A 13,161-nucleotide genomic window follows, 5' to 3' on the forward strand; every position below is an offset into this window, starting at 1 on the left:
TATTCAAACATATACTAAAACATATTTACTCACTTATACAATCCTGGATACAAGTTCACAATGATCCATTCAGCCACTCACACATTCACTGGCTCTTATGCACAGTTATTTATATATGTCAACTCTCACATGTACTGTGTTTTACATATGTACTTACTTTGACATGTAGCTGTGAGATATCCATTCACTCACCAATACACTCATGCACACAGTCAACCGCCCATACAGCTGTTTCCACATGCACTTTTGAACCCATACATCTAGTCAATCAACTGCTCACACATCTATGCAGAGAGTCATACACCTCCCAGCCACCCAGACACACACTCAGTCTCCCATACAAATGCTTGGGCAACCAATCAATAACCCATACAGTTAATCATATAGCTAATGATCAACACATGCAGCAGTTTACAGAACAACAGACATAATGATGCACAAATTAAGACAGTTTAGTCACTAACCCATGCACTCAGTGAGACACATTTAATCACTCAGTCATACAGTCAGTCATGCACCTACTAAATCCTTCGTCCAGACACTTACACATCCACTCATTCTTCAATATGTAAGACATATTTAAACTTTACAGAAACAAAAAATCACTGGATGTTGTTATCAGTCATATCATCAGTGATGTCATTTGAGATGTCATCAGTGATGTCATCAGTGATGTCACTGACCATGTCATGAATGATGTAATATGTGACATGATCAGCAGTGGATTGCGGGTGCGCGATATATAGTTAGTGCAACTAACTATATATGGAATTTCAATGGTTTTGTGTGAGTAAAATAAGGTTTTTTAAATGCTAATTCCTAACTATATATGGTCTATAACCTATGGTTTTTTCAGTGAATTTTCAAGGTTTTGTAAATGCTAATTCCTAACTATATATGGTCTATAACCTATGGTTTTTTCAGTGAATATATATATATGTATATATATATTCCTGCTCTTGCTTCATAATGCAGACCTCACAGCTGGGCTAAATGCACTTGTTTATTTGTTTGTTTGTATGTATATGGTATTTGTATAGTGCAAGCCTAGCCAAAGGGCAGTGGTGCATTGTACAGGGTCCAAGACAAGCATAAAGGCAATGAGTAATAGGACAGGATGCTGGGTTTTGGATGGTTAATACATTGTGATGTAGTATTCTTTAAAGAGGTAAATAAACTCTTTTCTAAACTGGAGCAAAGGTGATGCGATCTGATGGATTCAGGGATCTTTTCCAGATTCTGGGTGCACAGATGGAAAAGACATATTGTCCTTTTTTTCCTTTTTATATACTTCCTAGTCTGCAGTTTGATGGTGTCCTGGCTGCTGATGTGCCAAGAACCTCCATAAATGGTGAGCTGATATAAGTGAGGGTGCTGGTCGTGATGACTTTGTAAATAGTGAGGTTAATTTTGAAGGTGGCATGAGCAGGCAATAGGAGCCAATGGAGTTCCATCAATAGGGTGATGTGATCATAGTTTACACTCCCTGGATGAAACGTGCTGCGGTGTGTAGGATGTCCCAAAGGTGTGTCAGTATGGAGTGTGGGGTCAAGTAGAGTATTGCCGCCATCAAGATGCAAGAGTATGAGGGCTTGAACAGCAGTTCAGATGGCTTTCTGGAAAAAATAATTTGAATTACTTTAGAAGAGACAGCTTGTACAAGGCTGTGTTTGCTTTTTTGGCTAGGTGTTCCTTGACAGTGATGTTGGGGTCCAAGATAAATCCAAGTGACTTGGCATTTGCTGAGAGTTGGGGTTCAAAGCTGTCAAGGTTCATGTCATTGAGGCAGATTTGTACTGTATCTTGTTTGCTGTTCTTGGCAATTAACATGAATTTTGTAGTTAGGATGAGCTACAGGTAGGCACTAGACATCCAGGTCTGTGTGATGTGCAAGAAGTGCTTGAGACATTAGATGTCTAAAGCAGAGGAGGCTTTCAAGTAGACTTGTATATCACATATGCATATTGGTGAATCGTGATACTGTTATCTGTGAATAGTGCACCAAGTGGCTCCATGGAAATGTTGAAAATGACAGGAAACAGTATTTAGCCTGGGCCACTGCAGACGTGATAATGATCTTTTGTAACACTAAGGTGCCCATGTGAACAAACTGCTGTTGGTTGGAAAGATAGAAGCCTATTCAGTAAAGGACATTGTTTGTACATCCCATTCGAGACTCAAGGGTGCGTATTAGGGTGAGATAGTCGACTAAGTTGAAGGTAGCTCAGAGATCCAGCAATATCAAGAGACAGAGTTCATCTTTGTCTGTGGTCAAGACAGCATTGTCTATGATGTATAGGTAGTGGTCTCCATGATGCAATGGGATTTCAAGCCAGACAGGTAGACATCCAGGGAATGATTAAGATTGTTGTGCTCTTGGAGTTGGGCATAGACTGCTTTTTCAATTATGTTGCCGATGAATGGTAAGTGAGTGATGGGCCGGTAGCTTGTGAGGTCATCAGAGTTTAGTACAGGTTTCTTTAGGGGTGGGAGGATATTGCCTATCTTAAGAGCTTCAGGGAAGATGGCTTGAGTGAGGGACGCATTAACAATGATAAGTATGGTCCAGAGAAAACTTTGAAGAAGGAGAATGGTAAGAGATTATCTTCATAAGAAGTGACTTTGAGGGAGTTGAATATGTCAAAGTGCAGGGATCAATCAAGGAGGCAAAAATAACCAGGGGTCACTTCCACATGCTTATTGTGTTGTCCTGAAGAAGGTCTTATGGAATAATACAGTAGAAGACCGAAACGTCGACTATCGGGTCCATTTCTCCACCGAATATCAACTACATAAGTGTCCTTAATTTTAAAACAAAATAGGTGTCACTTGTTTTTAATGTTAGATTGGACTCTTTTTCAGATGATTTGAAGAAAGATTTGAGCATTTTCTCTTTCATTTGAAAGCATTGTAATCAACGTAATCTGTTGATGTGTACCCTATAAATTTAGGATTGACAAATATAAAAGAAATATTTTTCTATAATAAGATTTCCCGTGTTTTTCATATTTCTCATATCTTTTCATATTTTGAGCATTTTATTTGCATGTTTTCCCTAGCTATATGACAGCTATATGGTAAATTGATCAGAGATTAAATTTGATTGTACAGACAATTGAGAAATAATAACAAAGTCTGAAATCTGGTGATCATTTTCACCAACAAAATCCCTTGCTGGCACCTTTAAACTTTATCAATAGTACCTGCCCAAGTCGCAAGAGTATAGTGGGTTTCCCACTCCCCCTTATCCCTATGCAGAACAGGCATCTATGGAGAGCTTCTCACTCGAGATACTCAGATACTCTCTCTATACTGTTGTAGAGGCTAGTTGCTCCATGGTGACTAACTGTCTAATCATGAACACTAACAAGCTGGTCTGTGGTCTGTGCTGCACACCCCTCTTTGGCCCAAATTGGAACAGTGACATATTTTTGAGAAGACCAAAGGTAATTCTAAAACCGTCTTTTCACAACACAGTGCGCATATTCTTCTCAAACACATCCTCTGTCAGTAAGTGCAATATTTCAGCTTGAAGAGGAGAGACAGAGTGTGTGTGTGCACAAAAAGGTTGACTATGCAGGCCACAGAACGTACCTTTTAAAAACGTTCTCATACAAGGCTTTCCGATCCGAGGAGAGACGGTGGTGACTGAAAATACTTGTATGCGAGTGATATCGGGCTTTGCGGTCCCTCCAGTTAATTTGAATGAATTGAAACTCTAGCTTTGCTGCTAATATTTAAAGGCATGCAATTGTAAAACTAAATAGCGACACAGCCACAAGAGCGAAAAGGCACAATTGAATTATAGTGGCTTTGACTCTTTCAAAACCAGATCGACTTCGCTCCCGGGCTGTCTCTTGCAAACGTTTCTTCCTGCTGCCAAAAGTCCTACCTGGAGCAGCTCTATTGATGTACCGTCATCAAATTAGCTTTGTTCCAAGTGGCACAATTAGGTACAGTCACATCCATCTGGCTCTGTTGAACTCTGAGTTAGGCCTTCCTTTCGTCATAATTGATTCGTGGCGGAGTGGCAAAACACAATTGCAGTGGCAGGCAGTCTGGTTTATATGTACAAAAAAGTGAAGAAAAATTGCAGTAAAGAAAGACTACAGTAAAGGGTGGAGGCAATATTCATGGCACGCAGGGCTTCTGATTGCAGCACCCAACCAGGCCTAAGTTTCAACAATAGGATCCAAGGAGACTCATGGGAAACACGGGTTTTAAAGAGGTAAGTCCAGCTCCATGATGTCACCCCGCCATCGAGATTTGATGCATGCGCAAATGCACATGACTGCAGTGCCTGGCTGTCTCACCAGGAACCTCGGGCCAGCCAGCAGGTAGTGACGTACTTTAAAAGCAATATTGTAGGAAAAATTAATAATGCATTTTAAGAAACATGCCTGCCCTTCAGAGGGGTGGTGCTCCAGTGCCCTAAGACACAAGCCGCTGCTGGATATACAGAGACACAAGTTTGGTATAATGCCCAGGGATATTTGGAGCCAAGCCACCAGCAAAGGAAACAACCTCTATGTCAATCTTCAATCACTGTTCCAAAGGCATTCCTTCAGTCGAATGGACGTCTGAATAATTCAGTTTTGAGGAGTTCCCTGAATTGGAGGTCATTTGTTTGTACCTTCAGGCACTGCTTCCCCTGATCCTATGCATCAAAGTCGATATCTGCCCACCTCACTACTTATTAGAAATGTACCTCAGATATTTCTTTCCAGGCTTAGTGGTATGCAGTTTGCTGCAATCATAGAATGGACGGGGGCGCCATTATTAATTACCACTCACATTTCCTAATAATTATATTAGGAATTTTATTGTTAACCATATGTGAGATCTGAAAACTTTAATCCACATTTATTGTTTGAATTCTTTGTTATACTTATGCTTAGACCTGTTTTAGCAATTAATATTGTATTCATTATTTATCCATCAGCTAACTGAAAGGAATCGCATTCTTTGTTGAAGGGGATGAGATGCCACTTCAAAAAATAATCACAGCCCTGGCAGGGTGAACCACCAAAGTCACTAACTGAACCTGTGCTCAACTCTGTGGTAGCTTGGCACAAAAGCAGCCAGGCTTAACTTATATGCCATATGTTAAGTATTTATGCAGCACTCAAACAGATATAAAGTGAAAACACAAAACAATAAAAAATGCCCAACCAATTTATAAACATAGAGTATATTTTAATAAATAAAATGACACAAAAATAACAAAAATCCATCCAGTAGAACTGTAGATGTGAGCTGGGTGCGGTCGTGGGTGGAGGCTCTTGGTGCCAATTGGGTACTGCTCGGCGTCACATCTGGCGAAGCTGTCAATTGAGAGTAGCTCAACATTGGGTCTGGCAAGGCTGTCGATTGGTCACTACTTGATGTTGAATTCAGTGAAGCCAGCAATGACCGGATCAGCGTTGATGTTCAGTATGGAATCTGGTTAGGCTTGCAGTTAGGCAATGAGGAGTACACACTGATCACAGCCAAGGGCCTAGGACCTTAGGGATACTATTTGGGGGTAAGGAATCACTCTCACAGAGACCAGTAGAGGAGACCATGTCAAGTCCACTTGGGGCTGGTCAGCTGGGAAGTAGGAAAAGACCTCTAAACGTTTGTTTTGTTCCTGTAGCTCAAACAGGTCAGCCAACTGACTAATGGAGTCACTTCTGGGGTCCTGGGTTGAAGGTAAGCAGGGAGCAATGCAATTAAGAACCCCTTGGCAACCAATTGATTTTCATGTAATTACACAATGTAAGCCATGTATGAACAGAATACTTGTGATATATGTTGTTTTTATTTTTTATCTATTATTATTTTGTTTAACAGGTAAATCAATTATAATTGTTATCCCTTAAAGGGTATCTGTCATATAAATATTATTATCAAAAATGAAAGGAAATTCCACAACACATCTAATGTAACAAATACGTTCACAACATGTAATGAAAATAGGAAATCAACACTTCAGTGTGTGAGACAATGACAGAACACATATTACATCACCAATAAAGTGCTAACACATAACATCTCATACATTATATATAAAATTCATAAAGTATATACAGCTTAAAATCTCAATGTAATCAGTAAATTGATCTCTAGAGATTGCCATTCGTCTGTTTCATAATAAATCAAAGATTGTAAACTCTCTTCTACATTTGTTTTGGCATGAAAACCAAACCTTCTTCAGGAAGAGCCACAGATGAAAACATTATGAAAACCCTATGCTCTCTGACTACAAGGTGTTGTATAGACAGGTGTCAAAAATAAATCTCTGTAGCGATGTGTCCGGCGGTGCTGTAATTTAATGTAGAACTGGTAATCAATTAGATGTTACTGTAAAACTCGCTCTGTGGTTTAATGAGGATATTTTGTAGATAATGCTATGGGTACCCGTGCCCGATGGAAACAAAGTGCTATTCTTTTTGGTTGGTTTTAACAGCTAAAACAACAACTATTATACATCAAATCAATTTAGGAAGTGTACCGGCATCTGAACAACCTCGTCCCTGACTTGGCATCTCCTTGTGATTATACTGTGTGGCCGCAATGAGCAGCCAAACCTCCGAGACCGGTATACCCCAAAAGGTCCAGTCTTCCTTCAGGATTCAGAGAGCAAGGTAGTCCTTCTTGTGATCTTCATAGCTCCAGGAGTGTTCTGAATGGGGAACCGGGGTGCCACCTTTATGCCCAGCACAAGTCTAAGGTGGGGAAAACTCTTGGCTACTCCCTAACCAATGCTCAGAAACATCCAAGGGGTGCCCCTATCCAGATTTGTATCACCTCCTGTGTGTTGTACTGTACACTATCCTAAAGTGCCCTCCGTCACCTAAATCCAACATGGAAGAACTCTACTTCCCTTGGTCAGAGCTCCAGTGCCCACCCAGAGGTGTGGCAATGATAATGGTCAAACCCTGCCTTGTGGTCACTCCAAACCAGTTCAGGTGGAGCTCCCAACTCCCACTGGGTTTGGGCCAAGCTGATTAAGAATACAAAAGGAGGCAGTACTAGGTGTGAGCTACTTCTGCCTGTGACAGGGAGGCACTCTTTGAAGCTCAGGTATGGGTTGGGCACAATCACCTAGGTCATACTGCTCAAGTAAAAAAAACACTTCTCCACACCCACGTCTTTTGTCCACTGTCTAGAGCAATCCACATCTTATAACAGGAGAGTCATTCATCTATCAGATGACACTGGACACTGGCAGAGAGGCACATGTGGTTTAGGCAGGAAAATTAAATGTCATTGAATATTTTTTCCAGCTGCTCCCCAACCGAAATTAAACATTATAATTTGTCATACAGTATCATAGTTTTTTTCCCTATGAGAGAGTCAGCCTTGCTGCAGTGGAAATGACATTAGAGGTTTTACACTGCCAGGACATCTGAAACTTTATACATACATGTCCTGCTTTTTAAATACCATGCACCCTGCCTTATGGGATTTTAGGGCCTTCTTTAGGGATAACTTATAAGTATTGAAAAGGAAGGCTTAGACCTGGCAAAAGGGTTATTTTGTCATGTCGAAATAATAATTTAAAACTAATCTCTCAGACTTGTATGGTGCTACTTTAGTTGGTGGCACAAAGAATGCTGCAGTCCCCTCAGTAGCTATCAATATACAGGCCCTGGGTACAAGTTGCACCATATACTAGAGTTTTACAAGTAAATTAAATGTGCTAATTTTATCATGTTTAAAAAGGAGTGCACACACACTTTTCCACTGTTTAGCAGGAGTAATGAGTGCAGAGTCCTGTGGCTAACAAAATGGGTTGCGGTTTAGAAGGCAAAAATATGGGGAATATCAAACAAAAGATGGTCAAGTGCCTGGATACCCTCTTGGGTGATTTACATATCAATATAACATAAACATATCCATTGGTTTACCACTATTATATTGTGAGTATGGTCATAAAGTTATTATTTCACATATCATAGGTTATTTGTGTCCCATGATATTGTCCTTTACGTTTCTCCCCGTCCCCCTTTATCCTTCCCCATTTCTCCCTTTAGAATTTTTTTTAACTTTTAATGTAAAATGTTTGAGTATAGGAACTCAGGGCCATATGTACAAGGAAGTGGATAGATGGGAGTAAGAGTTTGCTAACCAAAATATAATCAATTCTGGAACAAGTATGATGAACATTAGAAAGAAAAGTAAATTCAAGGGAATCAGAGTTACAGGTCTTCCAAACATCACATAATGATTGTGAGGCAATGGCAGATTGAAGTGATTTATGGGTTTTATCAGGGTTACATTTACATTTGGATTATCTATCTGAGAATGGGTCCAACCATCTGTTTAAAATCCACAGCAACAACAATATTTGGGCTATCAATTGAGGAAAGTAAAATCTTAATAGTATTCCAAAAGTCAGGGTCTGGTTTAACAGGGCTGTAAATATTCAATAAGGCAACTTCTTTATTTTTGAATAACAACCTTTGCCATTACCCAGCGTCCATTACTATCACATTGCATGGATAAAATTTGTACATGTATCGATTTATGAAATAGCATAGCCACACCACCCTTCCGATTAGAGGCTGGAGAATAAACAACTTGACCCACCCATTGTCTTTTCAATTTAAGCGATTCTATATCATTACAATGCGTTTCTTGAATACATGAAATATGAGAATTCAGTTTAGACAAATGAGAAAGTACCTTTTGTCTTTTGATGGGGTTTCCAAGACCACGAAAATTCCACGTGACAACAATACACATAATGGAAGGAAGGGAGTGTAACACATGGATGAAGATGATACACTTAAGGAGAACTACTGGAAGCAGAAAAACACCACTTATTAAATGAATACAAAAAACAAAATGTAAGACAACAAATAACAACAATAGGCAGATGCATCAAGCAACATATTTTCAAAAAGAGTAAAGAAACACAAAAGAATAGGTGAAGGAAAGAAGATATGAAGGAAAAAAGTAGATCAAGGAAAGATATCCAGATCTAAAGAAGAGAGTGAACGAAATAAGCATGGAGCGTAACTGCACAGAGAACAGATGGAACAGCAGAGGATCAAAATTAGGAAATAGAAGAAGTAACAGCCATAAGAAATCTAGAGAGATAAGGGAGAGAAATTAAAGACGTTGAATAGAACTATCCATAGAAGATGATGGGAGACTGAGCAAGAAAGACCTCAATTTGACAGGATCGTGAAATGAGCTGGAGGAGCCATTATGAGTAATTACACACAAGCAAGGATGTAAAATGCAATAACAAATGTTTAACTGTCTCATCTGAGGACGCAGTGCAAGAAATCCCTTCCTTCTGGCATTGGTGGCGTTGGAGATATCCTGAGAGAGAAAAATGGTGTGACCAGCCCAAACAAGTCTTCGTTTCACCTTTGCTGCCTGTAAGACGCGCATAAGGTCTGTGAATTTAAAAAATAGCATTATAATTCCTCTAGGACGAACAGAGTTCGGTTGAACACGACCCAAGCGAAGAGGACATTGGATATTCAGTGAAGGCTCTAGAGGAAGATCAAGGAGATCCGACAAAATTTTTTTAAGAAAAAGGAGAATATCAGGACCTTCCAAATTTTCTAGTAAGCCATAAAGACGGAGATTATTGCATCTATTGCGATTTTCAAGGTCCTCAGTGTGACGCTTAAGACGCTGATCCTCTTGCTCCAGAATAGGAATTTTGGTAGAGACATCATGTAGATCACTAATACGTTGCTCCACATCAAATACCTTTGCTTCCATTGTGATCCATCTATCTTTAATTTGCTAATGTTTATCCTTAGTAATGGACTTTAAAGGCATTCAGTCCCCTCAACTCATCAAGAATAGAATCAAGGACAGGGTTATGTGAGGACAAAATGGGTGAGGGGCTCATTCTTAGCCCTTTTAAGTTTTGTACCAGAAGAGATAGCTTTAACATGAGAGGAGTTGTCACTGGCCATCGTGGAACGTCAAGAAGGACAAAAAAACACTTTTAATGGAGACAGCAATCTGCCCATAAGCAGAAAAATTAGTACATTTTCCTTCTCTGTAGGAGACTTAAAGAGGACAGCAGTAGGTTTAAATTAATGAGTAAGAGGCATGTGAAGACACTGCTGACCCCCCAGTAAAAGCTCTCAATATGACCAAACGTAATAAAAATTAAGTGAGGATACAATCTCAGCAAAAGTCATGGAAGTGCACTCATGAGGGAATGGCAAGAAATAAACATCTCCTAAACAGCAAGAAAAGATAGTCAAAGTAGCAGTTAATTATGCATATTTTTGCAGGATTAGAGTGTGCTAGTAAAAAGATAGAACAAATAATTATATGGAAACGTTGCCGAGCGCAACATACTAAAACGTCGGTTTTCCCTCAGTAGGAGGTCATAGACAATGAGCGTCAGGCACAAAATGGCGGCCGCTCGAAATGAGGAAAAAATGACCGTCTCCATAATGAGCTCAAGCAGGAGTGGACGAGAGAGAGAAACAGCTCCAGCAGGTGCTCCAGTAGATTGGTTTCATCAGGAAGGCTTAGCCGTCTCTCGAGCACCGAAAATAACGGCTGAAAACAGCTAGTGAGCTCCGCGATCTAGAGGAGCTCAGCATGAAGCCACCATATTGGTTTGGCGCGAGACCACGCCCCCATATATATATGTTAGAAAGGCGGTCCCTGGGGAGGCAGAAGATGTCTGACTGACCTCCCCGAGACCCACCTCTCCGTATGCAGTTGGCCGAGCGCCGTCGAGAGGCCTCCTGGGTGAGGTCCCTCTCCTAGAATCGTATCAGCAGAGCACTCACACCACTACAAAGGGACACCACACAAGAGAGTAACTTCTTAGGAACTTTATCAGAAATAACGAATGGTTCTCTCGGTAATATGTACAAACGGATCGAGGGATCCTTAAAGTCTCTGTAACTGAGGGTGAGGGGTAGCGGGACAGTCTTTGGACCAGCAAGGTCGGGCCGCGGCAGCGCCAGCAGGCTTCGAAGATGATTTCAGCGAGGTTGGGCCGCGGCAGCACCAGCAGGACTCCAAGATGGTTTCAGCGAGGTTGGGCCGCGGCAGCGCCAGAAGGACTTCCAAGATGGTTTCAGCGAGGTTGGGCCGCGGCAGCGCCAGCAGGACTCCAAGATGGTTTCAGCGAGGTTGGGCCGCGGCAGCGCCAGCAGGACTCCAAGATGGTTTCAGCGAGGTTGGGCCGCGGCAGCGCCAGTAGGACTCCAAGATGGTTTGAGCGAGGTTGGGCCGCGGCAGCGCCAGCAGGCTCCGAAGATGGTTTCAGGGTTCAAGGCAGCGAGTTCTTCTCGGGGTCAGCCGCGACAGCGTCAGCAGGGCTCTCCACTCCAGGATACAACTGCCGACCCATTCCAGAGCTGCCCCAGATATAGGTCTGGAGCCCTTTGATGTCCGGACCCTCGCGCCTGGGGGCCAGAGGGGCCGGGATGATAGTGTCCAGACACCCAGCAGGGGGGTGGAGCAAGCGCCCAGGGAGTCCGGAGGGTGATCGAAACCAGGCATCCGGGGACGGTTGGAGGGCCATCGAAACTCCCCTCTTCCTTGATCCGTCAAGTGGCCGCTTTACCACCTGGTCGGATCTTGGTGCCACGATGTCGGGGCTTCGCTGGCGTTGCGGCCGGGGACGGGCCGAGGCCACGTAGTCAGGACGTGGAGGGCCCAAGATGGAGTCGGGGCCTGCGATGTTGGCCCGGGTAGGGTCTGGACCAGTAGAGTGGGGCGAACAGGAGTCGCCGTGTTCCAGAGGGGAAGAGCCGGGGGTCGCCAGGAGTGGCGGCTCTCGTGAAGGGTAGCTTCGTCGGGGATGACAGGGGTCCTGGCTGTCCCGGGCCCGCCATTCGGGGAGGAGCGGGACCACGCCACGAGGCCGGGTCCAACAATATATTTTTTTAATCACAGAAGTATGAGTAAAAGCAGGCACTAAGGCTTTCTACTTGCCTTTTAGAGCAGTGAGGCGGGAACATGAACTGAAATGCATTTTTGAACCAATTGGGGCATATTCACAAGCTCCTATCGCCACAGGAACGTCACTTTTGTTGACGCTCCCGTGGCAATAGGGCTTGAGCCCTATTCTCAAGGCAGCATTAACTCACTTAACGTGGCTTAAAGCAACGTTAATTGCTTAACTCTACCATGAGAATACGGCCCCTTTCAGGCTAAACTTAGCGTGAAAGGGGGCCTGCAGTGGGTGTAGCGATGGGCGTACCACCGCAACATCCATTGAGTTTCACACCAGCGCCTATTATCAAGGGCAGCGATAATAGGAGGTAGTGCCAAACTTAAGACCAGGAATTTCTTGACTTAAGGTGGCTAAACAAGGAGAAAACCTTTATTTCCCCTCGTTTTTGTTTTTTCCATGTGTGCTGCATGTAGAAGCACACATGGAAAAAGCAAACTGGCATTTGGGACACCTTCCTGTGCATTAACAAAACCCCCTGCTCGCAGACACCCTTGCGCTCTCGTGCATGGGTGCCTGTTTTGGTGATAAATCATGAGATTTATCGCTGTCGATGTGGGTAGCACCAGTCTGCACTACATTCTTGTGAATAGGTTGCAGACTGATGTTTCCGAAGTGGCGGTGAGAGGCGTTAAGCCAAGGTGGCTAACGCCTCTCACCGCCACTTCTTTGTGAATATGCACCATTATGTCTTGGAGATTTGCCTGTAGAAAAGGGGCTGAATGTTTCCCATCTTCGAAACAGATGGTTATATTGCTGCGGTGTTTTTAGTAAACATAGAAGTGAAGAGTCCAGCTTGACTATTTTAATATATTGAATCATGTGGCCAAGTGGTGGAGTGGAGTAATTAGTACTATAACTCAATTGTTTTATGCACACGGAAGTGCTTGTTAAAAGGAAGCTCGGTGGCCATGAGCAGGTTGAGTGGAAAAAGTTCCCAAGCTGCGCGGCGGCTAAGCATAAAAGATAACAAACAAAAGGCTTGTGAAGCACTGCCATGGACACTCCGCTAATAAAGCCCAAAAAAGAAACACTTAAGATAAATGCGTGCTGAACCAGGTTATATGTTTTTTAAAGAAAAATAGGCATTGTAATAAGGGAGTCAGTAGGTCGGTGAACAAACCGATGCAGCATGGAATTCTATGTCAGGACAGAAGGCTCCGATTATGCTTTCTCATTTCTTTATTAGAAATGCTCAGCAGCCAATAGAAAAACAGTATGTA

This window comes from Lissotriton helveticus, chromosome 3_1 (genome assembly GCF_964261635.1).
Source record: "Lissotriton helveticus chromosome 3_1, aLisHel1.1, whole genome shotgun sequence".
Classification (NCBI taxonomy): Eukaryota; Metazoa; Chordata; class Amphibia; order Caudata; family Salamandridae; genus Lissotriton; species Lissotriton helveticus.